At 31.3% G+C, this 26,654-nt stretch overlaps 1 protein-coding gene across 4 annotated transcripts in view; it reads left to right on the top strand.

Annotated features, from left to right (window-relative positions):
• Positions 1-26,654, top strand: part of LOC122514779 (prolyl 4-hydroxylase subunit alpha-1) — a 287,725-nt gene that overhangs the window by 122,690 nt on the left and 138,381 nt on the right. For 2 of the 4 annotated variants that reach the window (XM_043631817.1, XM_043631825.1), the window contains exon 1: positions 8,059-8,404. The exons of the other annotated variants lie outside the window; for them this stretch is intronic. The gene's annotated coding sequence lies outside the window, so the exon portion shown is untranslated. Of the gene's footprint in view, positions 1-8,058; positions 8,405-26,654 lie in introns of those variants that run through there. 4 annotated transcript variants of the gene reach the window in all.

Genomic DNA, 26,654 nt, shown 5'->3' with positions numbered 1-26,654 from the left:
TTCTCTCTCTCTTTCTCTCCCTCTCTCTCTTTTTCTGTCTGCATTTTTTTTATCTCTTATTCTATCTCTTTCCCTCTTCTAGTTCGCGTCTATAAATCGAGAGAATGTCAGATTGAGCGCGTGAATAATTCCCCGGGCTTTTCAAGACGCCTGTCGTACGGTATACACCTTAAAAAAGCTTTCAGAGGTGACGTCAGTTCGTTTCACGACGACGACAACGACGACGACGATGACGACGACGAGGACGACGACGACGACGACGACGCCCGATGCCCGACGCCACGAATAAATCCGAATATATTCGTATACGGATTATATAACTTGCGAAAGATTTTACCTAACGTTAATATAAATTATGTATAATGACGCAACATTTCTTTATTTTTTACTTTTCTCTTTTTTCGTTATCAATATTTTTCTTCCTTAATGAATAAATATAAAAATGATCTATGATATGATACTTTTTATCTATTTCAGATTTGCTTTCCATTAAAAAAATTAATTATCTTTCGTTATATTTATTAGATTGGTTCTTTATTTTTTATATTTTATAAGACTGATCAATTAATTTGTATACGTATTGTTAAATACTCATATATATATAGGTATGATGTTTTGAATGAATCAAGAGTGATATGAAAGTGTTTTTAAAACGTATTAAAATATATTACAAATTATGTATATGTTAGGATTATTTTGTGAAATCCGTTGATTCATAAAATGACTATCTAAACCCTGAAATAACTATCCTGGCCTATTTAAAATATGAGTAAAGCAGAATTACATATTTTAACTAGATATTACGTGAATTTACAAAAGGCTAGTAATTTAGGTACGAAATGGAAATTTGACCCGTAAATTAAATCCGATAGAACAACATGATTAACAGATTTGGTTTCCAAAACAATAAAATAAACGTAGAATTACCAACGACTGTCTTATAGCTAGTTTACACGACAATTAATTAATGTTTTCTCTAAATTGGTTATTTTACTATCTTCTGTAGTATTGCGTATGTTACATATGTGTATAAACATTTACACAAAATTACTGATAATTGTATACAGTGAAATCACCGATTTGGCAATTTTGGTCAGTGGTGCAAGTATTGTAATAACATGACGTTCAGACGATTCGATTGTCTTATCGGTAGATGCAGTGTCTATTTTCGTTAGTTCATGTTCGATTGTATAAACAAACAAGAAAAAAGCAAACATAACAAAGTTTAGCAGAGTATAGCTATACGGTCAAAAAATCGAACTGTGTGAACATTACAGACGGTTTACGACGATTCGGCGAAATCACTGATACAGTTAAAAAATCACACATCGTGTGAATGTACTGTTACAAAACTATTCGATTTCTTAACCGACCAGTTTTTTTTTGTCTTTCCTTCTTTATTGATATATTTTTATCCATAAGAATTATCGATAACTACTGTCTCGTTTTATTTTCTTATATTCTTTTACGAACAGAATTTTTTTTGCACGTAATATATTTGCACGTATATATATTTTTTGGCTCATATCATAAATATCTATATGTATATGCATACTTACATATATGCGTGTATGTGTGATGTGTGTATATGTGTGCATATTTACTTATTTGTATGTACATATGGATGTTATGTGTATTTGTGTATATTTAATTATTCTTTTTTATCCACGTGCATATGGATGTGTATATTTAAATATTCTTTTTTTATTCACGTTTGACCAAACAACAAATGTGTCGATAGCAAATTTGGAAAAGTACAATTGTCACAAAAATTTTACTCTGTGCAATTCGAAACATCAAATTTATTCTTCACTCCTCTATGTTTCCCCTCTACTCCCCGATAGCAATTTTTTTTTTAAACCACAGTATACATACTTATAGTACACATTATTACTAAACAATATAAAACTAAATCATGCGATCATTTCTAATTAAATACAAATGTAATTAACCGAAAATATAAAGAAACAACAATGAAAATAGAAAGTGACCAAAATAAGATGGCAAGAACTAGGTCACAATGTGACATACATATGTTTTATATAAGAAAATTATTTTGAAAAAATGATTCTTTAGGTAAGAAAAAAATAGAAGGTCTTTTCGATGGAATAAAGGAAAATTTTCTCTCTCTTTCTTTTTTTCTCTCTGTCCTTTTCTTCTTTTAACCTCTCCAGTCCACTGAACGTTCGTTTTGTTCGTGTTCTTCGTTTTTTGTAGGAGGAAGGTTTTACTTGGCCGCCTTAACCGGCCTGAGTTTCCTGTCGACAAATCACTCTTTCCTCTGCAGCTCGGCAGATAAAGAGAAAGAAAGAAAGAAAGAAAGAAAGAAGGAGAAGGTAAATTCGAGGGTTGAAAAAAATGTTCCGGAATCTACATCGATTTGTTACGTGGACAGTCCACCTTTTCGTTATGAGGTACTCGGTTTACGCATTAATCCTACGGAATGAAAAAAAGCCGTGCAAACAACGTTTCAACGATGCTAGCACCAAGTAATTTTTCTCCTTTCACACTACTTTTATTCCCTTCCTCTTCGATATTCTGGTTTCCTCTTTATCTATTCCTCGTTTTCGTATCATATAATACGAACGGGTATGACACGCAAACTTGTAATTAAGCGAACCTTTATTTCATTAGTTTTGATTTCGAATTATTGTTAATAGTTGAGATATGACATGCTGTTTTTAAATGGAATCGAGAAAAAAAGATTATTACAGTTTAATTATAATACTGTAACAGTCAGCGGTACGAAGTGTTACAATAATACTGTACACAGTCAAACGTTGCTATGTATTTTGATATAAACAATACGATTTTATTTATCTGTGCTTATGTGTTAGCGAATTCTGAAATAAAATTATTTAAAATATGACTATATTGATGGATGTTACCCTGTCGTTGAAAATACGTGAAATGTATTTTGAATAAATCACTAATTGCATTTTCGCGTTACGTACGTCAGCGAATTTTAATGAAATTACCCCGCGAATATCACAAATGCGTAACGTTCCAGTTAACGTTCAACGAGATCAACTTTCAACGCAATTATTAATGAGTATAATACAAAATAATCATTATTAAAAGACTTCAATGGAAAAGAACAATCTTGGCTCACGATGAAATTCTAAAATAATGTCGAAACGTTTTGCATCCTACGATAGAGGGTAGGTAGGTACTAGGAAACACGCGAATAGGTAATTAAGTAAAATTTTCATTCATTACCTTTTGTCACGAACTTTTCATTAAGCGTGACTCGCTCTAGTAGGCACGTCTCTCTTTGCAGTCGTCCACTTCACACCCTCCCTTCACCTTTGCCTTACTACCCCCTCTCGACACTTTATTATACAGCATTCACTAATTTCACTTCCGTTTTGGTTCGGTCCAATTCTCTCACACTGTGTTTCCTTTTGCTAGAAGCACGTTTATCTCTTTTGAATGTGTGTATCTCGTCTACACACACTTGTATATACATACGTATACATACATACATATTATATATATATAGCGTTCATTTGTGAAATCTATTAATTCGTGAAATAATTAACTATTACATAAAATAATTAAACTGATTAATTATAGCATTAAAAAGAAGACAGAATTGCATATTTCAACAAGATAATATATGAATTTGCATGAGTATAGTAGTTAAGGTACGAAATTGAAATTTGATCCGTAGATTAGATACGATAGAAAAGCGAGACTAACAGAACATTGGTTTTCAAAGTACACGAAGAGATAAGAACGGATAAATACGATCATTGTTGTAGAAAGAAAAGTAGACTTTAAAGAGGGATTAAATTTCAATCGTATACATTAATTACTCTCTTCTTGTGAATTCATATATAACCTCATTATTTTCTAAAACTATTAGTTTTAGTGTATAATCAAATTCTTTTTATGTTTTTCTCAAAATATCTAGTTATTTCGTGTAAAACCTAGGGTTTCCACGATTTAATTGAATTATACAATTTAACGCTACATATAAACGTATACACATACATAAATATCACTCTCCAGTAGCACAACACACACTCTCGCACATATGCATATCATTTTTATAGCAATAAAATACACACGTATACGCGCAATAAATTTGATATTTTTCTTATATCGTTCGTATTTCTCTCAACGTTCGAAGATGACTGAATATAGAAACAGCTTTGCAGTATACTTAATAGCTACCGAATCACCTTTTGAACGAGTACAAAAGTCAATGTGTTTACAAATTCGACGAAGAGATTCTTAAAAGAATAAAAACAATATTGGAATATAAACATCAGCTGAGGAGTGACATAAGTATGTATGTATGCATAAACAAAACATTCAACGACTGAGATACCGTTTTTTTGATTAGCTTAACCTATCCTTCCTCTTCCTTTCTCAATCGTTATTCTTTTTACTTTCAGACTAAACGTGTTCTAACGTGTTCCTATTTTATGTATTATATATTGTTTTATCTCATTTATCTTCTTATTTATATTAGATAAAATGATTTATATCCACTTTTTTAACGATACTCTAATTAATATTATTTAAATAATTAACCGAGTTAAATGTATTTCGTCTTAAATACGATGCTAATATATACACGTATGCACATATACATACATATATCACTCGCCAGCAGTATGCACACTCCCGTACATATGCATATCATTTGCATATTAACAAAACACGTACACGTATACATACGTAAAATAAATTTAATACTTTTTTTAATATCGTTTTTAAATCTCTCTACGTTCTAAAAAGGGTGGACAATGACTGACTAAATTCGGCAGAAGCGCGATCTAGAAGATATTTCAGATGAAATATTTCGAGTTTTAAAGTGAACTACTTCCGTTTGTATTTAGTTTCTTCTATTTCGGGGTCCGATAAAAATGATATCTCGCGATTATATATTAATTATTGTATACATCTATATCTTCATTTCTTTCGGTCACCGATACTTATACAAATTCTAACAGTTGCTACAATTTCTATTTATGTATCACTTCTTCGAATTATTGACAATAAAAAAATGTTTCTAAAAAGGTCAACGTTTTCCGTATTATCAGAATGAATTATTCGTTGTGAAGTAAGTTTTCGAAATGATCTCATCGGAAAGTATATATATATACGTATATAAGTATTATTCTTATGCATGTATATACGTAAATAGAATATATATACTTATACATGAACATAGAAAAGTTTCGGGTTTCGTTGAACGCATTTTGTCGAGAGACCCGCAGGTGGTAAAGGACCGAGGGTTGTATGCCACGAAAGACTTTGTGAAACTCGTAAGAAATTAAACTTTCTTTCGCAAACTCTCTCTTCTCATCCTCTTTTGGCAGTCGTAGTTTCAAAGCTCGCTCTTTACTCGTCTTTTATTCTCTTTTTCTCTTTTCTCTCTCTCTCTCTCTCTCTGTCTCTCTCTCTCTGTCTCTCACTCCCTCCTCTTTCTCTTCTGCCTCTTACCTCAGTTTCCTTTAAAGATCTTCGTAGCAGGAATATTGTGGTTATGCGGCGGAATAAATACTTATAAGCGATATTTGTAAAGGAAACGTGTTAGTGTGGAAGTTAAGATTGTTAAATCACTAAATGTTTAAAATGTATCATGATTTTCAATTGCTTATAATATAAATTATTGTTTTTTATTATTACATATGTTTTAAACATTGTAAAATCATATTTTAATTATTAATACTGTATATCTTTTAATTAGTAAGACTTTTACTTATTGTTAGAAGAGAATTAATATACATATTGAACCTGTTATATATATATAAATTCAATAATATTTCAAATGTTTTATATTTTGATTCTAATTAGATTGATTTTAAATAAGTTATTATTATTTTAATGACGGATGACTGTGAATAGTGAGTATCTAATCAATATATACTAATATTTGCTTATAATGCATGCATATAAGTATTATGCATGGACCCAATGGCTACCGTAAAGTGGGTCTTTTAGACAATATAATCAAATGAAAAATGACAATGGAATGGGCGTAATGACAAAGTTCGTCATACGGTAACTCATCCCGCTATTTCATTGCGCTCAGATTGATTTGGCCGAGGGCAAGTGCAAAGCGTGGCAGCAAACAAGGGCTAATAACGGAACGAATAGAACCAGAAGAGTGCGACGTGATGAGTACAAATAACTGAGCGAGAGAAACAGGAAGCTTAAAGAGAAACAGTGAATGAGCGAGAGAGAGAGAGTGAGGTGGTGGGAAAAGGGTGAAGGAGAGAAGGAGAGAAAATGTTAAGGGGAATTCTTGGAAGCGAGATGGAAAACGTGACCGTATACGCAGAAATGAGGACAAGTGAGATGGAATGAGAACAAGCGAGAGAGGAAAAGAGATAAAACGATGATACGTGTCGCCACAGTGATTCGATGTAACGAGATTATCTTTATTTTGATATTTTCAATTTTTTTCTTTTCTTTTTTTTTTTGTTATGCTTCGATGTTTTTCCAAGCGTATAAAACAACATGAAATTATATATTATATTTTTCTTTCAATATTTGTCTCATTCGATCGGTACATTATATCATATTTATGCATACATTTTTACAAACTACTCTTATTGTATATATATTTTTTTTAGAATGTTCGATTTTTTGTTCCATTCGATGAATTTTTTGATGTCTCTTCATAGAATTTTTCTTTTTTTTCTTTTCTTTTTTTTTTGATACATATACTTTACATAAAGATAACATCGTTTGTTTTTCAAGTAGGTAATATTCGATGTAGATGGAAGCAATCTTCCCCGAAAACGTGTCGTGTACAAAGTTTACGAATTACCGAGAGTGTGAGAGAGAGAAAGAGAGAGAACTCGATGAGTTTCTTCCTGCCAGTTGCTCGACAGAACTTTCTCGCAGTCTAAAAGCTGTTGCTAAATGCACAATTAACACTTCGCCGCGAATTCCGGAAAGTACAACAGTTATAGTGCAAAAGGGGTGTAGAGGAAATAAGGTGGTAGGAATATGGCAGACAGATTGCATTTCCTCGATTTTTTTTCTACGAGACATTCGCGGTAAGGAGGCAAGAAGTGCTCTTTAAGCACGATACATTCGTGAGCTTTAAAGATTTGATTCATCATATTCCTCAAAGTCTTTCTTAAGAGTTACATCTTTCTAATTATGAAGATTAAATAAAACTAATTAAAAGGAGTAAACGTGATAAGGAACTTGGAAATGTTCATGGAAATTCGACTAACTTTTTTCTTCGTCTTCTTATTTTTCTTAATAATTTATGCCAACTTCAAAAATAAATAATCTTCAAATTCTTTTTTTCGTATCTTTGTCCAGTGTGTACTAACGTATCTACGATTGTACGAACTTTTAATTGATTTTTCTTTTAGGATCCAACAACCTTTTGGTTGTTTTCCTTTTCCTATTATCGCTAAAGATAACCGAATTCTTCAAATTCTTAGCAGAAGGTTAGCTTTTAGAGTCAGACTTTTTTATCGTATGCGTTCGAGAAGTGTTTACAAGAACTCCATTAAGTTTTAGCTTCACGGAAATTGATGCCTTTTACACTAAAAAAATCTATCAGACTAGTCAAAATAAAAGAATTCAGATTATACTTCATTTACAGTTTTCGAAATTATAATTTGAAAGACAATAACGAATAAAGATATATATATATATTTTAAGTATCAAATATTTTCAAAAAAAGTCGATACTTTTAATGTCAAAACGACACGAGAAATCATTTCACAAATTTATACACATTTAAAATACTCTGTATATCATTCGAAACTGTATCCGTCCACATAAAAGTGAATATACTGCCGAAATACAGAATTCCTGGTAAGAAGAAAAAAAAGGAAGAAAATTAAAAAAAAAAAAAATAAAAAGAGAGAGGGAGAGAGTAAAAGGGTACAAAAAGAAGAGAGATACGAGTGTCGCTGAGAAGTAGAACGACAGAGAAAGAGAGAAAGAAAGGAAGAAAGAAAGAAAGAATGAGTGGGAGGATGAGTGTTCGAAGCGAGCGGGAAACGGTGAGCCAATCGGAGAGTCGTTCAGTAGACGGCGTAGTGGGGGCTGCGCAACGTGTCTTACGGGGCAGTTGATAACTGAACGCGTTCAACGCAGCATCCGTTTTCGGTTTCGCGCTCAGTCGGCTGCCGGAGTTCGTGCAGCGTGTTCTTTCATCTTGCATATTTAGATCGTAATATAAATAAAGTCATCGCAAAAAAGATCGTTCAATTAAATCGAATGTCTTTTTCGTTTATTTAATTATTCGATCGAGTGATTAGATTATTCATAAAAGAAAATTAATATTATAAGTGCGGGAAAGAGATAAAAGAATATTTAATATTTTCGAAAAGTGAAGAGTAAAGTTTGCTGCTTCTTTCCGATTGGTGGCTGGGCTGCTTTCAAACACGTCAATTTTTGTTCCTGTTTGTTTTTGGTAAGTTTTGTTTTTTATTCTAGAATACGTTACAACCTTACTCTCTTTCAGATATTATTTTTTCTACGTAGGTGTGTTCTCGATCTTTTCTAACGTTGGTGGTACGCGTGTTGTAGCTCGGAAACCGGGAGTCCAGTTTTATGGCGCGATTACGAGGTTTCTATTTTTGTTCGTGTTGCAGTGGGTCGAGCCAGACTGACGTCGCCGGCGGCGTCATGTCAACGTTTGAAGTACTGAAAACGTCTTCTTTGAATGAACATGCTTACTTTTCTCCCCTTCTTCTGTGTCTTATTTTATTCTCGTGATAATAGTTCACATATATTCTCATTGTTAGTTAGATAAGAATTTCGTCGAAGAAACGAGGATAGTTCACGTTTTATCTGTTCGCTAAAAGATTATAGTAAACAAGCGTGTTACACTTCGGAATCATACAAAAAAGAAATGACAAGTGTTATTTGATTAGTCATTATCAACGTCCTAGATTTATTATTTCATGAAACTTTAGTTATGATTTTAATCTGTTATATAAAAATCATTTATTTCTTCGTTTTCTATTATATTGTAATGTAATATTTACTATAACATTTAAAGGTTATTAAATTACAGTAATTATGTTAAATGTAAATAATATGTTTATAATTTGAAATATATATTATGATTTTTTATGTATTTTCAAGATACGAAATTTCGTAGAAGTCACAAAAGTTCTGATAGGAAAGAAATATAAAATCATTAGATTGAAGTTTAGTTTCGGATGATCGTACGCGTTGTAAAAGGGTACAATTACAGTACAATGTTGTCTTAATGAAAAGATTCGAACTGTACGAAAGTCCCATAGCCTTTGACCTGTTCGAAACGAGGAAGATTACTGAGGTCAGTGCACGAAAGGAGTCACTACCGGTTAGACGTCTGAAGTTGTTGTAATGGTAGAAGGGAGAGGAAAAGGGAGAGGAAAAGGGACAGGGAAAGGGAGAGGGAAAGAGAAGGAGAGAGGTGTGTGCGTTAATCACAGAAGGTCGACTTTTGGGGCTTTCGTGCTGGCGGCAATGTGGGTTGAATTGCTTTTGGAATTCTAGAACGTGTGTCTTCAAAGAAACGAGTTTGCGTTAACTCACTTACGATAATGTATTATGTCACTTAGTTTAAGTAATGGAAACGGAACAACCCAAATGACCAAATATAAAGTACATATGAGATCAAAGGAAATTATTTTGATAGTCTTATAAGAATTTTCATTTCTTACATATGCATTTATACGTTATTATAGAAATTTTAGAATTATTTTAACATAAAAATTATCATGTTATTAAATAATATGTTTTATTTTTTTCTTTTTCTTATCTATAATATATTTTTTTGTTTCGTTTTAATTATCTATTAATATAATATTTAATCAATTTTAAGATAATATTTCAATGATAATAGATAATTTATTTCTAGTTCATTAGATAGAATGTTATATCGTGCAAATATATAAAATACTTTAGTAAAGATAAACATATATATTATAAAGTGTACATTATGAAATAATCTATCTAATCCGATTAGATATAAAATGGCAAAGGGTTAAAATGTGAATCGTCAAAAGTTTCGAGAAGTTTTAAAAGCTTTTAAAAGCTATATTTTCATATATATACATAAAAAATTGTTCTCACTTCTGACAGAGCGAATGTAAGTAATGTATCTTTAGCGAACAGCAGCGAAGTTTGTTTGAAAGTCCCTACGGACAGCTTGGCCCTCATTGTCTTCGAAAACAAGCGTCTCTGCTCGTGTATCAAGAGAACTGGAGCAAGAGATACGAGTTTGTTTAGTCGCTTTTTCATCCTCTTTCTATCTCTTTCTTTCTTCTTTATTTTCTTTTTCGTACGACTTACGATCTTTGTGTTACATTTGTTCCTTTCTATATTTGAATAAAGAAGTTTTCTCACTTTTCGCGCGATACATTTTAACTTTATAATATTTAAAAAAAAATATTATTGATAACGTATCATATTAATAACCATAACAATTTAGAAAAATATTCTATCCGTATTTCTATCCACATGATGAAAATGTTCGTGAAAAACGGACAAAATTCAATACGATCTCTTTTAATCGCGTAAGCGTCGATCAAGTAGTTACGGTGTCATGGAGCACTACTTGAGTATCTCTCGTGGGATTTGAGACGAGAGAGCACTTCGAAGGTACTTTACGAGTCCCCGGCAGTGTCGTTCGCATTAAAGGAAGAAAAAAGTGAATCGTCACTTAAACTGGTTAGGACGATTCGTCATCTCGCTTTCTCGCAAGTTAAGCAAGCGATAAACGCGGACGTTGACCGAGTTAAACGTGCTCTGCTCGTCTTTCGATCGTATTTCGTGTCACATCTTAACGCATTTTACTTACCGAGATGTACATTTTGATCTACTGTCTCCATTTCGATATAATATCATTTGCTTCTAACAAAAAGCTCGTAGCGTTGTTTTTTTATTTTTTGTTTTTTCTTGTTTTTCTTTTTTATTTTTTATTTTTAGTAAACTAATTCGATCTGGCATGTATGCTTTTATGTTATAAATGTATATGTCGTGTATCTTCAAAAATATGACTTGTTGAAGCGCCAAAGAGAAAAAGTGTGTACACAATGCGTATATCGTGGTCAATGGTAACCAAAACTCCTGTCAAATATTTTGCAAACATTCTTTTTTTATTTTTGTTGTTTTCTATTTTCTTTCTTTCTTCTTTTTTTTTTTTACAAATATCCTATATTTTATCGACATCGCATACAATACAAGTTCAAAAAAAACTACGGTTAGGTAGTTTTTAGTTATTGAATTGAATGCGTACTATTATTTCCCTTATACATTTCATGAATGTAATATTACAAGTTTGCTCTGAAATGAAAAGAGGTGTCTTTTTTATATAAAGTAGGTAATTGTTTTGCTATTGATCTGTTCTCTCCATTTAACTCGAGAGAAATATGTATTTTGTTTTACGTATTTCTATTTTCGCGTAATAAATATATACTCATATAAATTTTACGTTTATTTCATGTACTTGAAAACAACTTCTTTGAATAAATAATTAATAATAAATTACTTATGTCTCTCTCTCTCTCTTTAACGTTTCTATTCAAAAAATATAAAAATTTGATCGGCTTAAGAAAATTATATATTTTCGTTAATTTAAATACTATTTATTTATTTTAATGTGACTTAATAGAACGATATATAGACAGATAAATTAGATACTAAAATATATTTATAATTTAAGAAATAATAAAAGAGCAAGATCTCTTAAATGAAGGACAACAAAATTTCACTAGATTCTCAACGTATTTTTAAAAAAGTATTCCAAATAAAATAGAAAACGTTTTTCATAATTATTAAAACCCGCAAAAGTATTCAATAAAATTAAACTCGCAATATAAATTGACACATTATTTGTATTCAATTATCTAACATTAATTAATTAATGAATGATCACTAAAGACCATTAATATTGAAATAAAAATAATCGATTAATTACTTATAATCAATTGACGAGATAAATGTTAACATTTATCTATAATGTGTAATAATAATTTATCATACGTATAATTATACGAAGAAAAATGAAGCTTGTGCAAACAGTTAGTTAGAAGTGTAACGTAATACTTAAGAGATTGATACAACGAACACAAAAAAATGGATGATTGCGATTATGACAGGACACGGGTCGTTAACCAGATGTGCGTGTAATTGACTACCGGCTACGTATACGGGAGCTAGCACCTCGATGTTAAAAGAGAGAGAGTAAGAGAGAGAGAGAGAGAGAGAGAGAGAGAGAAAGAGTGATACAGATGCGTCGTTGCATCTTCTCGCGTGCAACTAGCTTCGTATTAGATTATCAGACAATGGGTAACCTTGAAAGAGATGGATTAACATAGTCAAGATATAAAGCTTTTCTCTTTCTTTCTTTTTCTCTCTCTCTCTTTCTCTTTCTTTCTTTCATTTTTCCTTTTGTATTATTTACTTCATCCCACGTGCATGTTCACTCGAGCTACACTTATTCGCTTTCACCCACCTTTTACCATAAGCTTCCATTGGACCTTATTTAATCGCTGTCGTAACGTCGGAAAATCGATTACGTCCGTCCTTTGACTCTCTACGTTAACCATTCGTGTTCATACATATGTATTTTAAAGAAGACACTTCGTCGATATATCGTTTAGATATGACTATATTTTAAAGCTTGTCGTAGGTCGTTGATACTTTTAAAAATGTTTTTAAATATATTTCGAAGAGACGCGCAGTTACATAGTTGAGTTTATCTTTTCTAAAAAAAAAAAAAAGAAAGGAATATAAAAGGAAAGGATACTTTATTTTAAAAATAATATTAGCGAGTTATTAGATATTTTATATAACATTATGATAATCGATTTAGGCGTTACCATGATAAAGAACAGTAACGAATGTTTTTGTTTGTTTTACATAAATTTTATTCCAGACAATTCTACAGTTAAATTATATTACGAGAAAAGGAATTAATATAGTATATATTTTCAAATTGATTACTGATAAAGATCTTGTTCATTGTAAACTTAATAATTTTAAACTTTTTTAATAACGAATTATTACATAAATAAAGTTTTCATTTGACATAAGTTAGAACATATTAAGTAGTCTATTTTTCGATAAGAGAAAGGTTAAGACGAAAAGAAAGGGGGAAACGAAAAAAAAAAAAGAAAAAGAAAAGAAACTTCGGAAACTTACCTTTGTTTAATTTAACTCCGCAAAATGGGAAATAAATCGAGTGGTCGAGACATAGTTGGCATTTTGTTCGGTTATTTTCTTCGAAAGCTTTCTCACGGTATCATTTTATACGAGTTTGTTCTTCTTTAACCTTAAAAAAGGGTGGTAGTCCACATGGCTCGCACGTGCCGATCTTAGTTATTATCAACTGTCTCTTCCATTCTCTTTCTATTTCTCTCTTTCAAATGTCTCTTTACCTTTACCACTTTGGCACCAACCCTCCGGAATTTTCGTGCCACCGTTAAAATCTAACCGACTAGAGATCTCAGGCCTCTTAAAGTGAATCTCATTAGGGGGAAAGGCATTACTTAGTTTGCACTGTTCATTACCAGCGAGCATTGAATAATCCACGGACTTAAGCGAGTATTAATAAGTATACGGGAATAAATTGCTTAAGGGACTAGGGTTAGATATCTCTCTCTCTCTCTCCCTCTCTTTCTCTTTCTCTGTATCTCTTGTCTTCTTCCTTGATTTAATTTCTAGTTTAACTCTTACCGCGAACGATGGTCCATTATCATGCAAAGCTGCTTTGTGCTGCTGATGGAATTATAGGAATTCTATGTTACGGCGATATTTCCTAATATTCTTGTCTAGACGTGGTGTCAATTATTATCTCAAGGTTTTCCATCATTGGTAGTGAAATGTACTCCCAGAAAATGAAGATATAATATACTATTAGATTTTAGATTATTAATTAAGTTATTCTTAGACGTGTGTGTGTGTGGATTAATTGATTTTTTTATTTTCCTTTTCTTTTTTAATGGAAAAATTTGTTATGTATAATATAATATATATTTTCTTTTTAGTCTCTCTTTTACGGGTACGAATCATTTCTGACACTTATTCAAATGCTATCAAAGAGGTTACATTTTTAAATGTTTGTCTGTAGTCAACAGTACACGATAATTTTTGTAGGTTTTTCTCTCTAAACAGGTCACCCATCCATATTATTAATCATTTGATTTTAATGATCTAATTATAATAAGGAACAAGTAATCAAACATGGCTAATTTGTTGACACAATAAAATTATATACGTATATAATTTACGTTATGATTCGTACAGATTTTACATACACGTTTTAATTGAGGAAATATATTTAATGTCCTGTAGAAATTATTTCATAATATTTTTAATTTCATACGTTTTTAATATCAATCACATGAACTATTTATTGTAGTAGAGATTAAATTTCTCATCAAGAAACGATGACATTGATGTTAAAACGATCAGTCAAAATGAAGGATGAGTGGTCATTTTCTTTTAGCGTATTATTTCACTTCAGCAGATAATCATTGGAAAAAGATTGACTAGTGGGAATCTTCGAGTACGTTTAAAACGAAAAAATTAATGGACAAATTTTTCTTCTTATCGTTATCTAAAAATCACATTATATATATAATTATAAGCAGACTGAAAACCATAAGAAGCCTATGTAAATGTTTTTTTAAATTTTTAACAAAATATTTCAGAAGTTAAAGGTATTTGATATTAATATTTTTCACGTTGATATTATACCTCAATTATACCTCACCGTTGACAATGATTAAATTACGATGCGTAATCGTTGTAACAAAAAAAAAATCAGTATGCCAAGGTGTTCTCGTCGATCAGGCGAGGGGCGTACATACGTCCTCGTTCTTATTTGATTTTAACTATCCACCAAATTTACGAGGACCCTTTCGCGCGAGTAGGAAGTCGATGAAGGGTGAAAGGGATGATTCGGGGCACGTGTTTTCCACGCGACGAGAATAAATGATTGGATTGCCATTTCGTAGAGAATTTCAATGTGTTTTCTTAAACGCGTTCTTGTAAAGTTTATTTGCGTGCGTAACGACGAGATAAAAAATAGTCAATAGAAACAATCGAATCGTTGATTAATCTCATTTGTCTTTACAAATTTTTGTCTTTTTCTTTTCTTCTTACTTTTCTCTCTATTCTTTATTTTAATTTTTAATTTTTATGTTGCGTAAAAGTAAGTAGTATATGATCTAGATGGATAGTCATTCCAAATGGTTTTTCGTGAGTAAAAACGTACACGACAAATCTACAAAGGCAGTACACTTGTCTGACGAAGGTGAAAGGTCGTAAAAGAGTCGAGATGAAAGGCAACACGAGGAGGTTAAACGTTTCTCTTTTATAATTTGACAGAAATACCTTTCCGGCAAATATTCCAAGGACATTTTAATTAACGAGGAATGTATGCCTATACAATGTTTTTTTGTAGCTATATTTTTTTTTTTATTAAAAATAAAAAAAAAATATTAATTTCATATTACGGATTATATTTAATATTATATACGGATTATATATTCAATAAAAGAAAGCAAATATAAAATTCAGAAACGATTGATGAAAAAAGAAAAAAACAGTTTTTTCACATTATTTTTTTGCTTACAAAATTTATCTCGATAAAATCTTGGTACTTGGGTTTCCTAACTAAGGAAAAAAATATTTTATTACCGTGTATGTATACGAAACGATGGTATTTCCGCAAAAGCACTCTAAACGAATATTTCCCTGTATATTTCCGACAGTGATGAGCGCTAAAAGCGCAGTCCATTAAAAGTTTTGTAATCTCTCGCAACCGAAACGCGCACGAATACTCGGTGTATCGCTAATTGACACCGTTACCTATTAAGCACGAGCACGCATTATTCCTTACTAAGAGTTCCCTTCGACTTGACTCGACTAATGGCTAACAATCGAAATTATACCGATCGTATAATTGTTGACTAATTACCATACATATACTACCATCTAATCGTACACTAATATACAACGTTAAAGTAGTATATTATTCAATTAATACATGAAATAATTAGGCAATAGTTTTGACAAAAACATATATAATATAAAGAATTTTATTATAAACTTTCAAATTAGTCGTTTTGTGAAATAACTAAAAGTAAAGTATTAATTCACGATTTGGCGAAGTAGTTGAAGCATGAAATTGTAATTCCATCCTCCTTTTCATAGTTTTCGAAACCTCCTTGGCATCGTCATTTTAATAATCGTATTATAAATATATTTCTTTTCATTAATAAAATTTAATATCTAACATGTATACATTTAAGCATATATAACTGAAATATTGAAATTCCATTCCTCGATGAGATAATTTCGTAAATTCACTCTGATAATAGGGAAAACATTAACAGATTAACGTTTTTATTAAAAGTATACTAACAATTAGACCTTTCTAGGAAAATGTTTTTATTGTCGATAATTCGAAAGAAATGGAATGTTCACAAAAAGTTTATGGTTAGTAATATTCGAACGATTATCGAGTTAACATCCGTCGCAATTATTTGTCGATCTGGTAGACAATTTTACAAAGTTTTTATATTAATTTTATAAAAATAATTGCATACGTTATATCCTAATTAAATATATTACACGTATACATAATTATCTCATTAAATAATATGCTTTATACATATATATAGAAGATTTCAAATATTGTTTCGAATTTGATAATTAAAAATTTACCATAACCTTATATAATTTCATGTACTCGTCTCTCATTAATTCATATATTACATAATTAAAGTATGTAATTTTGTCTTTTTTCTTTTTGCGTATTTTAATTGGTCGGTATAGTTGATCTAGCTGAATATTTCACGTTTTAACGATAACATATACATGTATTTATGTTTAACGTCAGTCTCTTATTGTTAGATTTTTGACAATATTATTTATTGCTGTAACAACTTTTACAAAAGAAAAAAGAAAATGTTACGTTTCAATGTAAATTAAATTACATTTATGCGTTTTACCATTCATACCTTTTCGTTCGTAATTTTTTCATTTCGAATTGAGTGCGTAAGCATGTGAAATTTCAAAGCTTTTCCCAAGAATCTGCGAGAATTTTGAAATTCTCCAAAACTCACTCACTCACTTGAACGAGAATATTGGCCAGGTAGGTTGTTGCGAGAAAAGACGAATGTGCTATACCTATAACGAAGACGAAGTGCTATAGTTTAGTAGGTTTTCCAGTTTTTCTCCTCTACGCTATCGGTCTTCTTCCCCCACTCCTGCAAATGGTTTATCCGTGTCGTTCATTCTCTTCTCGCTAGTAACATCTCTTATTTTGCATTTAAAACGAAAATTAAACGCAGTTCGCTGACAGAGTAGAGGATGCTTTTCATTACACTCGCACGGTAACACCTGGTTGAACTTAAGGTTTTTCTTTTATTCTTTTTTCTCTCTATCTCTCTCTCTCTCTTTTCTTCCCTCTCTTTCTCTATCCCTCATTTACCTCCTCTCGCATATTATTGTTCAAAAAATTAAAATACATTTTTAGGTAGTATTATCGCGTATTATCGCGTTAGACATATTATTATGAATTGTTAAAATAAATTTGTTTCCTTTTTTTTTTTTATTGAATACATGTATCTGCATATTATAAACGTTGATTTATTTTAAATCTATTCCGCATAAAAATTTTTCAACTCGATCGTTTCAGTTTTAAACGCGTTCGAATGATTTCCAAAAATAAAAGCGTCGAATTTATCGTATTGTTTTTGTAACTACCATCTACCAGGCAGTCTGGAGTTTTTATCGATTCCCCATGCGTTTCCGATATAATGAAGCAATAGTCGTCGTTTTATTGGATCGTTGACGGAAACGAGCGTAAATCTCAACGTTCTCGCTGATAAATTTGCGTATCCGCGATAATCACTTTCGTGATATTTCGTAGCTAAACGAACAGTCGGGGGAGGGGAAGGGGTAAGGAGGGAGGGTTGTTTTAATTAGTGCCATGGCACACATTTTTCAGATTTTTCTTTTTTCTTTTTTTTTCCTTTTTTTCTTTTTTCACGAGAAGATAAGCTAAAACGAGAATGAACGAGAACGAGAAGGAAAAAAAGAAACAAAAAAAAATGTGAAAAGTTTATAAACGTATAAACCTACGGAATTGAATGGCTCTTACAATAAAATGTAAATTTCATTAAAAAAAAAAAAAAAGATAAAACTTGAAACATCCTTTTAATACTGTAGTAGTCGTCACTTTTTCGTATATATTATAATATCTCGGAGAAAAGTATTGAGAATAAAATGTAGGATGTATAGAAAAGGAATAAGATGAAAATTAGAGGAGAAACAAAGTTGTCCTTGCTTTTGTTAAGAATCGTTGTGGTGGACGAGTAATGAATGGGACGAGCCTTAATCAGCAGCAAAAGGCCGTCGGACACTTGCTTGCTCGGCGAATACTACAGCCTTTCATGCTTTATCATTAGTCTCTCCGTCTGAGGTTTAGGGTAGCTTTTAATGAGACGTGCCATAGTTCGTTCTTGATATTCACACAGCGATGTTTTTAAATATGTGAATTATTATTTCTCTAGAAAAGGGGATTTTCTTTTTTCTATATCTCTTTTTTCCTTTCTTTCTTTCTTTTTTTACTCGTCTCTTTCTGCCTGTCATGTTTTCTCTTATGTAAATGTGCTTTTAAATCCGTTGTTTTGATGTGATTCCTATTGTTCTTCGAATATTATTACGTTTTCTATATATATATGTATGTGGTTTGATATTTAAAATAAATTGATAGAAATATTCGTTCGCAATAATTATGTTTATATCAATTGTGTAATCCTGTAATTCACTTTTTCCTGTTATTTGTATTACGTTAATTAACGTATACAAAATTTTCAATTAATACGAATAAAGAAATACTAATGTCTAAATTATTATTTGTAACAATAGAATTATTTTATTTTATTATTTTTAATTTTTAATTTATGTGTGTGTGTGTGTGTGTATTATTCAAGAAATATAATTATTAATTTTAATAACATCCTATAATTCATTTGTAGTTATTATTTGTGTAATAACAATTATCGTGTATTGTACAAAGTATACATTTATTATGAATCAAGAAATTACTAATGTTTGAATTAAATTCGTAACAAAGAGAATTGATTTGATTATGTTATTTTTAATTTTCTTAATATATACTTATAAAATATAATTATTAATATTATTTAACATTTGTGTAACTAATTCAAAGAAACGAGGAAGAAAAATGTATAGGAAATATTAATCAAAATTCTTTTTGATATTCTATCAAAATGTATTACATTTCGATTTGTAATACACATACTGACACTGATAAATAGTAACTTCAAAGATCAAAAGGAACTTGTGAGAAATAAATGCGACCGATCGGAAATTTAATCGGATCGAAAAATGTATATCCGACATTGCTGACTTTTGACGTATTTTCTATCTACACACATATATACCTAGGATCAAACTTTCGGAATGTGCGTGCGTGCGTACGCTGGTGTGTATACGTGTATCAACACACAAATACACCGTATGTGGTTATATAGTAGATATATATGGGAAACGAGCAGCATCACTCGGCACGTTGTAAACCTGAGTGACGTGGTTTTGAAACGTAACTCCCACCCAATCTTCTCTTTCCCGTCTTTCGTTGGAATTCGTAGCATCCTTCGTTCTGTCTCGTTCGGTTTAGTATGGCTCCCATGAGAAAGAGAAAGAAAAATAGAGACAGAAGATAGGCTCTGCGAGCACTCGAGCAAGAATTCGATACTGCGAGTACTTGAAATCGCAACGCGCATCATCCTATCTTCCCTTTTTCTATTTATCTTCTCATGTTTTCTCCCCGTCCTCTCCCCATTTTTTTTTGAACTTCTATATATCTACCTTCATTTGTAGAAGAGAAAACGAGTTGTCTCCTTTTCAAAGATACTTCTTTCGCAAGCTTTTTAAAGCTTTCCCTTCTCTTCTGTCCTCTTCCCTTGTACCATACCCTTCCAAGATTGTCTCCGTTTGGACTTAGGAAGTGTTTTCCTTGTTTTCCCTCCCCCTTCTCCTCCCACCTTCCTCCAGAACTTCCTAAAACCTGAGAGATCGAGAATGGTAGAAAATAAATTCGATGTTTTAGAAGAGAAAAAAAAAGAAAAAAAAATAGGATTTACGACAATCGTATATTTTTTATTTATTTATTTCAGTATTTTCGTTTCTTTTTTCTCATTTACTTTTTATTCTTTTCTTATTCAGTTCACTAGAGAGATAAAACTATTGGGATAACCTATGAGAAAGACTTGTTTATAAGCATTCGGGGTTATTTGTTAAAAAAAAAAAAAATACAAAAAGAAGAAAGAAGAAAAAAGAAAATGAAAGAGAGTTAGAAAGCGTCGAAGCGAATATTCGCGAAAGGGGAAACATTTTGATCGATGGTGTTTCTCGAAGTTTCAGAACGTATGGAGTAAAGAATTTTGTATGTGTGTGTGCGCGCGCGCGCGCGCGTGAGCGTATGTGTTTGTGTGAATATGTGCATGCATACAAAAGGAAGGAACAACTTTCGAATATGTTCTGCTATACAATCTGGTCGAATAAAATGGAAAATTTCTCTCCATTCCGTTGCGCGAAAAAGGTAATAGTAATAATAATTACTATTTAATAAACGTACGAATCAGAAAATGGGGTTTTATAATTGTATATTAATAATAAACTACGTTGAACAAAAGAAAGAATTAAATGTTCGTATATTTTGTAGTCTTATCGCGAGAGATGACAAAAAAAAAAATAAAAAAGAAAGTAAAAAAAAATAAATAAAATTCGAAAGATTCCTTTGATACGATTAACGTTCATGCACACCCCACTGATTGAATTTGAACAAAGGATGAACGAGAAATGAGAGATAGAATCTCCCCTCCTCTTGTCTCTTTCTTCAATCGAAAGCAAATGAAATTGAAATGCACGATTACAAAACAATTATTTTTAATTAGACACGATCGAGATACTTCAAAGGATGCGATGAGCATCGAAAACCATATGAAACGGTTCGTCCAGTACGAACAAATTAATCGAGCCTTCCGTTTCACTGCATAACGTATATTCACATTCACGTGCACACCTTAATGTTTTTTCACAGTCATATAATACTAGTATTATATGCTTGTACAATAGACATTGTTCATGTTTTCATTTATGTTTTTCTATTCGCAATTATCTATATATGTTACCGGTAAAGTTTGAAATCCGGCATTCTATAGAATGCTTAGGCATTATACATAATGCCTAAAACTAGCCCGCAATGTATGAAATGTATTCATATTTCACACATTTTCTAATCTAAAAGATTCTGAGAATGCCAAATGAGAAACTGGCAAAGTATGAAATACGTCACTAATTCATTTCAAATATCCACGTCTCTCATTATTTTTTCAGAATAACATTTTTATTATTGAGGAATGCACGTCATTTATATAATAGTTTTATCTGAACCTTTTTTTATACCTTGTCTAAATAGAATGTCTAAATAGTCATTCTATAGAATGCCTAGGTATTCTATAAAATGCCGGCTTTTCATACATTGCCGGTAACATATACATTATATAATGTATATATTCACGATTTAATTACATATGACATATGCATATGCATTCGTATAATTTACTTTCGCATATTCACTCGTGTAGAAATATATATTATTTGTAATAAGATAGTATTACATTTATATATATTTTAAATAGAGATATATATATATATAATTTATATATATTTATAATTTTATATTTTAAAATATATGTATATATACACATGCAACACGATTGTTTGTCTATTCATTGTCAAATAACATACATATACATACCTACTCGTATCAATTATCATTGATATAATAAGTATATGTATGCATGTTAGCTGTATAATACGTTCGTTTTACTAACACCAAACGTTTTCAGGATAATCGTAATTGTTATTATAGTCTTTAAAGTATCGTCATTTTCAACAACGAAAACACGTTTTGGTTAGCCGAAGGATGATATTGCATTATGATAGTGTTAGGATTTCCATTCGTGTAAATGTCACTCATCTAATGTTAAGAATTAAAGGATCTCTAAGAGAATGCAAGGAAGGAAGGATAGCGAGAGAATTATTGCTGATTGTTGCAGGTGCTGCAGATGTCGGAGGGTTGTACTGACTATATGGCACATAATACTTGACAGAAACATAACGTAGGTGTATTACTACCACGCGACCGAATATACTCTTGCAATAACCACACTCTGCGAAGTCAGACTTGTTATTTCAACGATGCAACACGCTCGAAACGTGTGCCGATTTTCCACCTATCTGAAATTTTGTGTACCTACTGCTATGCCCAAACATATTTATTTCTGTTTATGTGCTTCGAAAGAAGTTCTTGTGGGGGTTTATATTATAATTTGTTTGTATCAATATTATTTGACCAATTAAAGCACCTTTTCATTTATACATTGAGTCAATATCAATACGAATGATTATGTTGTATTTTTTTTAATACTTTGTACAATGAATTTTCTGAATGCCGATAGAATTTGAAAATTTTTAATGTTGGAATGGAATAAATAAACTACATTGACTAATAATTGAAAATGATTAGAACAAAATCATCATGTATGCGTGATTAGACATATTATGCAAATAAATAAAAAAATAATAAATAATAATTTAACGATTGAAATTTCTAGGATTGCAAATGTGTTTTGTTTATCTCACGGATTTGTTAAAAATTAATTGGTTTCAATCATTTGATATTTTAATGCAACAATTAACATGGTATGCCTTTGTTTGCAGCAATAATTATAAAACTGTCTCCTCATTCACGAAGGTGTGAAAATAATTGTTTCGTGACTAGCTCGGAAGTTCTAAAATTCGTGCGTCATTAGAAAATTTCAAGTAATTGGTTAATTAATAAGAAGGGTCTGTCGTTAGAATGATTGATAAAATTACGCCTCGAAGAAAATGAAATGTTGTTCGAACGAATTCGTGACATGTTGAATTACGTTTTATCACGATTCGACTTAATTCCTTTTTCTCGAATATTTAATTCATCGTTTAAGACCCCTTGCATAATAAATATCGTCAATATAAAAGTCCTATAATTTACATATTTTTAATGAATAATTTTCTCTACCTTCATATTTTGTAATTATGGTATATTATATCTATTTAACATTAACACCTAGAAAAACGGGTATATCAAATATTAAGAAATGACATTCTCATCTTATGAAATGATACTCTTTTATTGCGTACTGGAAATTAAAAGCATGGACAGAGGAATGAACACGCATCCACAAACACACATATACTATTTATGCATGTATAAATATCGCATATACACATAACATTTTAGAGTGTAACGAAGAATGAGTAAAAGTACGGAAAAATGAGGATGAAAAACGTGGTTTTTCGGGCAACCATCTTTCTCTTACTTTATCTCTCTCTCTCTCTCTCTTTGTTTCTTTCTTTTTTTTTTCTCGTTGCATATTCAATGCGATAGCACGTACTAACGTGTATATATATCTGACACAGCGAACTAGTAAAAAGAAGATGAGAGAAAGAAATGCATACTAGCCGTTTCTTTCTGACGTACGATCCCAGAAACAAGGGTAGGGGGTGGATCGTAAAGGCAAAAAGAAGAGTGGGAATGGGGGGATGATTCAGGAAACTGGCATTATGGAAGTACCGCGAGAAGGCGGAAAGTGAGATTAAACGACGATGAAGTGGATTCCCCGGACTTTTTTTTTTCGTCGAGAGAGAAATTGAAGAACTCCAACTGTCGACTCCGACGAATTTTTATTTTGAAACTAGAGCACTATGTTGATGTACCTTATCGTTTTTATAATAGATATGTGTGTGTGTGTGCATGTATGCGTCTGTTTGTGTAATGATATTGGAAAAGATTTTTGTACTGAGTATTAATGAAACGTATATTTAGTTAAAATTTTTTACTAATTTCATTCGTTTAGGGCCAACGTTAGATTTTTCTTCTCTTTCTATTTTGTTCTTTCCGTCTTTTTTTTTTTGTTAAAGCTTTTCTTACCCATTCTTTTTTTTTTTTAAACGTACAAAACGTTCGAATTTGGTGGCTCTCGAAATGTGCAAAATCTTTTACTGGATCGAAAAGAGGATATAAGAGGAAGTGAAAATATTTGGACAAAAATAGGTGACTATTGTTAATCCTCTTTTGACAAAGCAGAAATTCATTTCGTGAAAACAACGAGCTGTGTGTCTGCATACGAATCATTTTACTAATTGATCGTTTCTCTCTCTCTCTCTCTCTTTCTCTTGTTCGTTTTTTCTTTTATCTATACTTTCTTCTTCTCTTGTTTTTAAACGATTATGAGTCTATAGAGCGATTACAGAGAGAGAAAGAGAGAGACGAATAAATTTGGCAAAGTTTGAAACTCGCTAAATTGAGTAGAGTAGGGGTATCTTCAATTCATTGTCTTTTAAAACACACCCTGTTACTTTAAAGAGAAGAAAAGCGGCCAGATCGAATAATTGTGAAATTCATGAGTGAATCAAGCTAGGGTGTGCTGTATTGAAGAGAGAAAGAGAGAGAAAAGAAAAGAAAGAAAGAAAATCTTTTCTTCTTTCGTGTGTTGTTCTCAAGTCGTTGTTGTTTCCCTATAGAAGGAAAAGTCAGGTAGGAGTACTTACTTCTTCAGCCATTTAACTGATTGTATATTCGAATTCTTAAATCAACCGTGTTGCATTGCTTTCCACCTTTGTTTTCTCATTTTTTATCTTAATTTTTTTTTCTTTCTTTCGAAGATTGATCAACAAGTTATCGTTTCTCTCATCTGAATTACATCGATCTATATTTAAAAAAGGGATATTTCAGAGGCGGAACTACAATACCCCGCAAGAATCCGAAATCGAAAGGGGTCCAAAATTTTTCCATTTATTATTTACTTGAATTAATCCTGGTTACAATTAGATCCTAAGTGACACCGAAAAAGAAGAAACATAAATACTTTTTGCGTTTATTGAATTTTTGGAAATAAAAAGCATTTAAAAAAATTTCAATCCTATTGAAATGTTGAAAGAAAAATATTACATTTTATAACATTGAAATATCAATATTAATATTTCTTCTTTGTATAAAACAAGCTTTGTAATTTCGCCACTGATGAAAATATAGAGTATTCGTAAAGTTAATAAATCTGATGTGGAACAATTATAATTTGTGTCCATAAAAAGAAAATAATTATATAGAATGATATATTTATCATATTTCATAATATTATCATACATATATCATCGTATTATTAAATTTCTTTTTAGAACTCATGTCAGGCACGTTCTGCTTCGAATATTACTATTTTTTACGACAAATTACTAATAAAAAAATTAAAAAAAGAAAGGTAAAGCGAAGAGATATAAATTTGCCAAAGTTTAGAGAAATTGTAATAGAAAGTATTCCACTTTGGGTTGAATTCATTAATTTGCGTAGGTTGTAGCGATGAATAAGGGGTGAAAAAAGAGAGAAAGAGAGAGAGAGAAAGATAAAAAAAAGAAAGAAAGAAAGAATAGAGTGAGAGAGAGGAACCTTTGGCAAGAAGATGGCAGAGCTTATGGTAGAATTTCCCTCTCTTCTTTTACATCAGAGACACAAAGCAGGGTTTTAGTGAAGGGACGTTCTAGCAATGGTGGTACAGTTACTACGTACCTGTACTCGCTCGAATTAATCGCGGTAATCGTTGGTAGAAGGAGAGCCGAAATTTCCATAATTCTCACAATTCGTTTCTCCACTGGCCCTACCTCTGATGCTACGAGTTACTACGAAAGAGAAAGGAGAAAGAGAGAGAGAGAGAGAGAGTGAGAGAGAGAGAGAGAGAGAGAGAGAGAGAGAGCAATAGCGTGGTGGGCACATCGTGATGGCAGAGGTATTCGCCTCTCGGCTCTCTTTCATCTCCAGTTTCGCGGCAAAATGCAAATGGTCGGTCGCATTGTTCTGAATACAGAACTATCACGGACCACTGCTGGTACTTCTGTTGTTGTTGGTTCGAACGTACCCTGAAATATCGAAATATCATCCTTTCTTTCGATTCTATCTCTTCCTTCTCTCTCTCTCTCTCGAACTTAGGTATCTTTTGTTTTCATGAATTTTTACGATCGGAGTATAACTAATCCTTTTGTACGAACAATAACCAAAAAATTCTTTGTATTTTTTGTTCCTTTTCATATTTCATATATACATATATGAAATAATATATATACGGGGATCTGAGGTTTTTTTCATATTAACGTTGTGAATTTATTTTACGCTAAAAAATAAGAAAAACAAATGTTATATAAACATAGATCATTGAAAGATTTATTTAAAAATTATAATTTATATAACATCAATTGTGTGTGTAAAACTGTTGAAATGTGTTGTTCAGAATTTTGTTGCTCGAATCTTGTCATTTTATAGGTATAGTAATTTCGCTAATTGCATTTTTTATTCGTTTTACCATAGCATCAAGTGTAATCATCTCAAGTTGCATAAACTGTTTCTTTTAGTTTCCCTTTACAAATAAAAACCTAGTGAAGTGAAATTAAGTAATCTAAGCTATTTGTTCAGAGAAGAAAACTTTGAATCATTTCAAGATAGTAAACAACATACGCGGATTAGTTAAACATAATTTTGAGTACCACATTTAGATAGTCTCACAATTGCTGTTATAATTTTTGAATAA

This window comes from Polistes fuscatus, unplaced genomic scaffold (assembly GCF_010416935.1).
Source record: "Polistes fuscatus isolate 324 unplaced genomic scaffold, CU_Pfus_HIC Scaffold1, whole genome shotgun sequence".
Taxonomy (NCBI): domain Eukaryota; kingdom Metazoa; phylum Arthropoda; class Insecta; order Hymenoptera; family Vespidae; genus Polistes; species Polistes fuscatus.
Note: the sequence above shows the minus strand (reverse complement) of the source record. Positions and strands in the feature narration are given on the sequence as shown.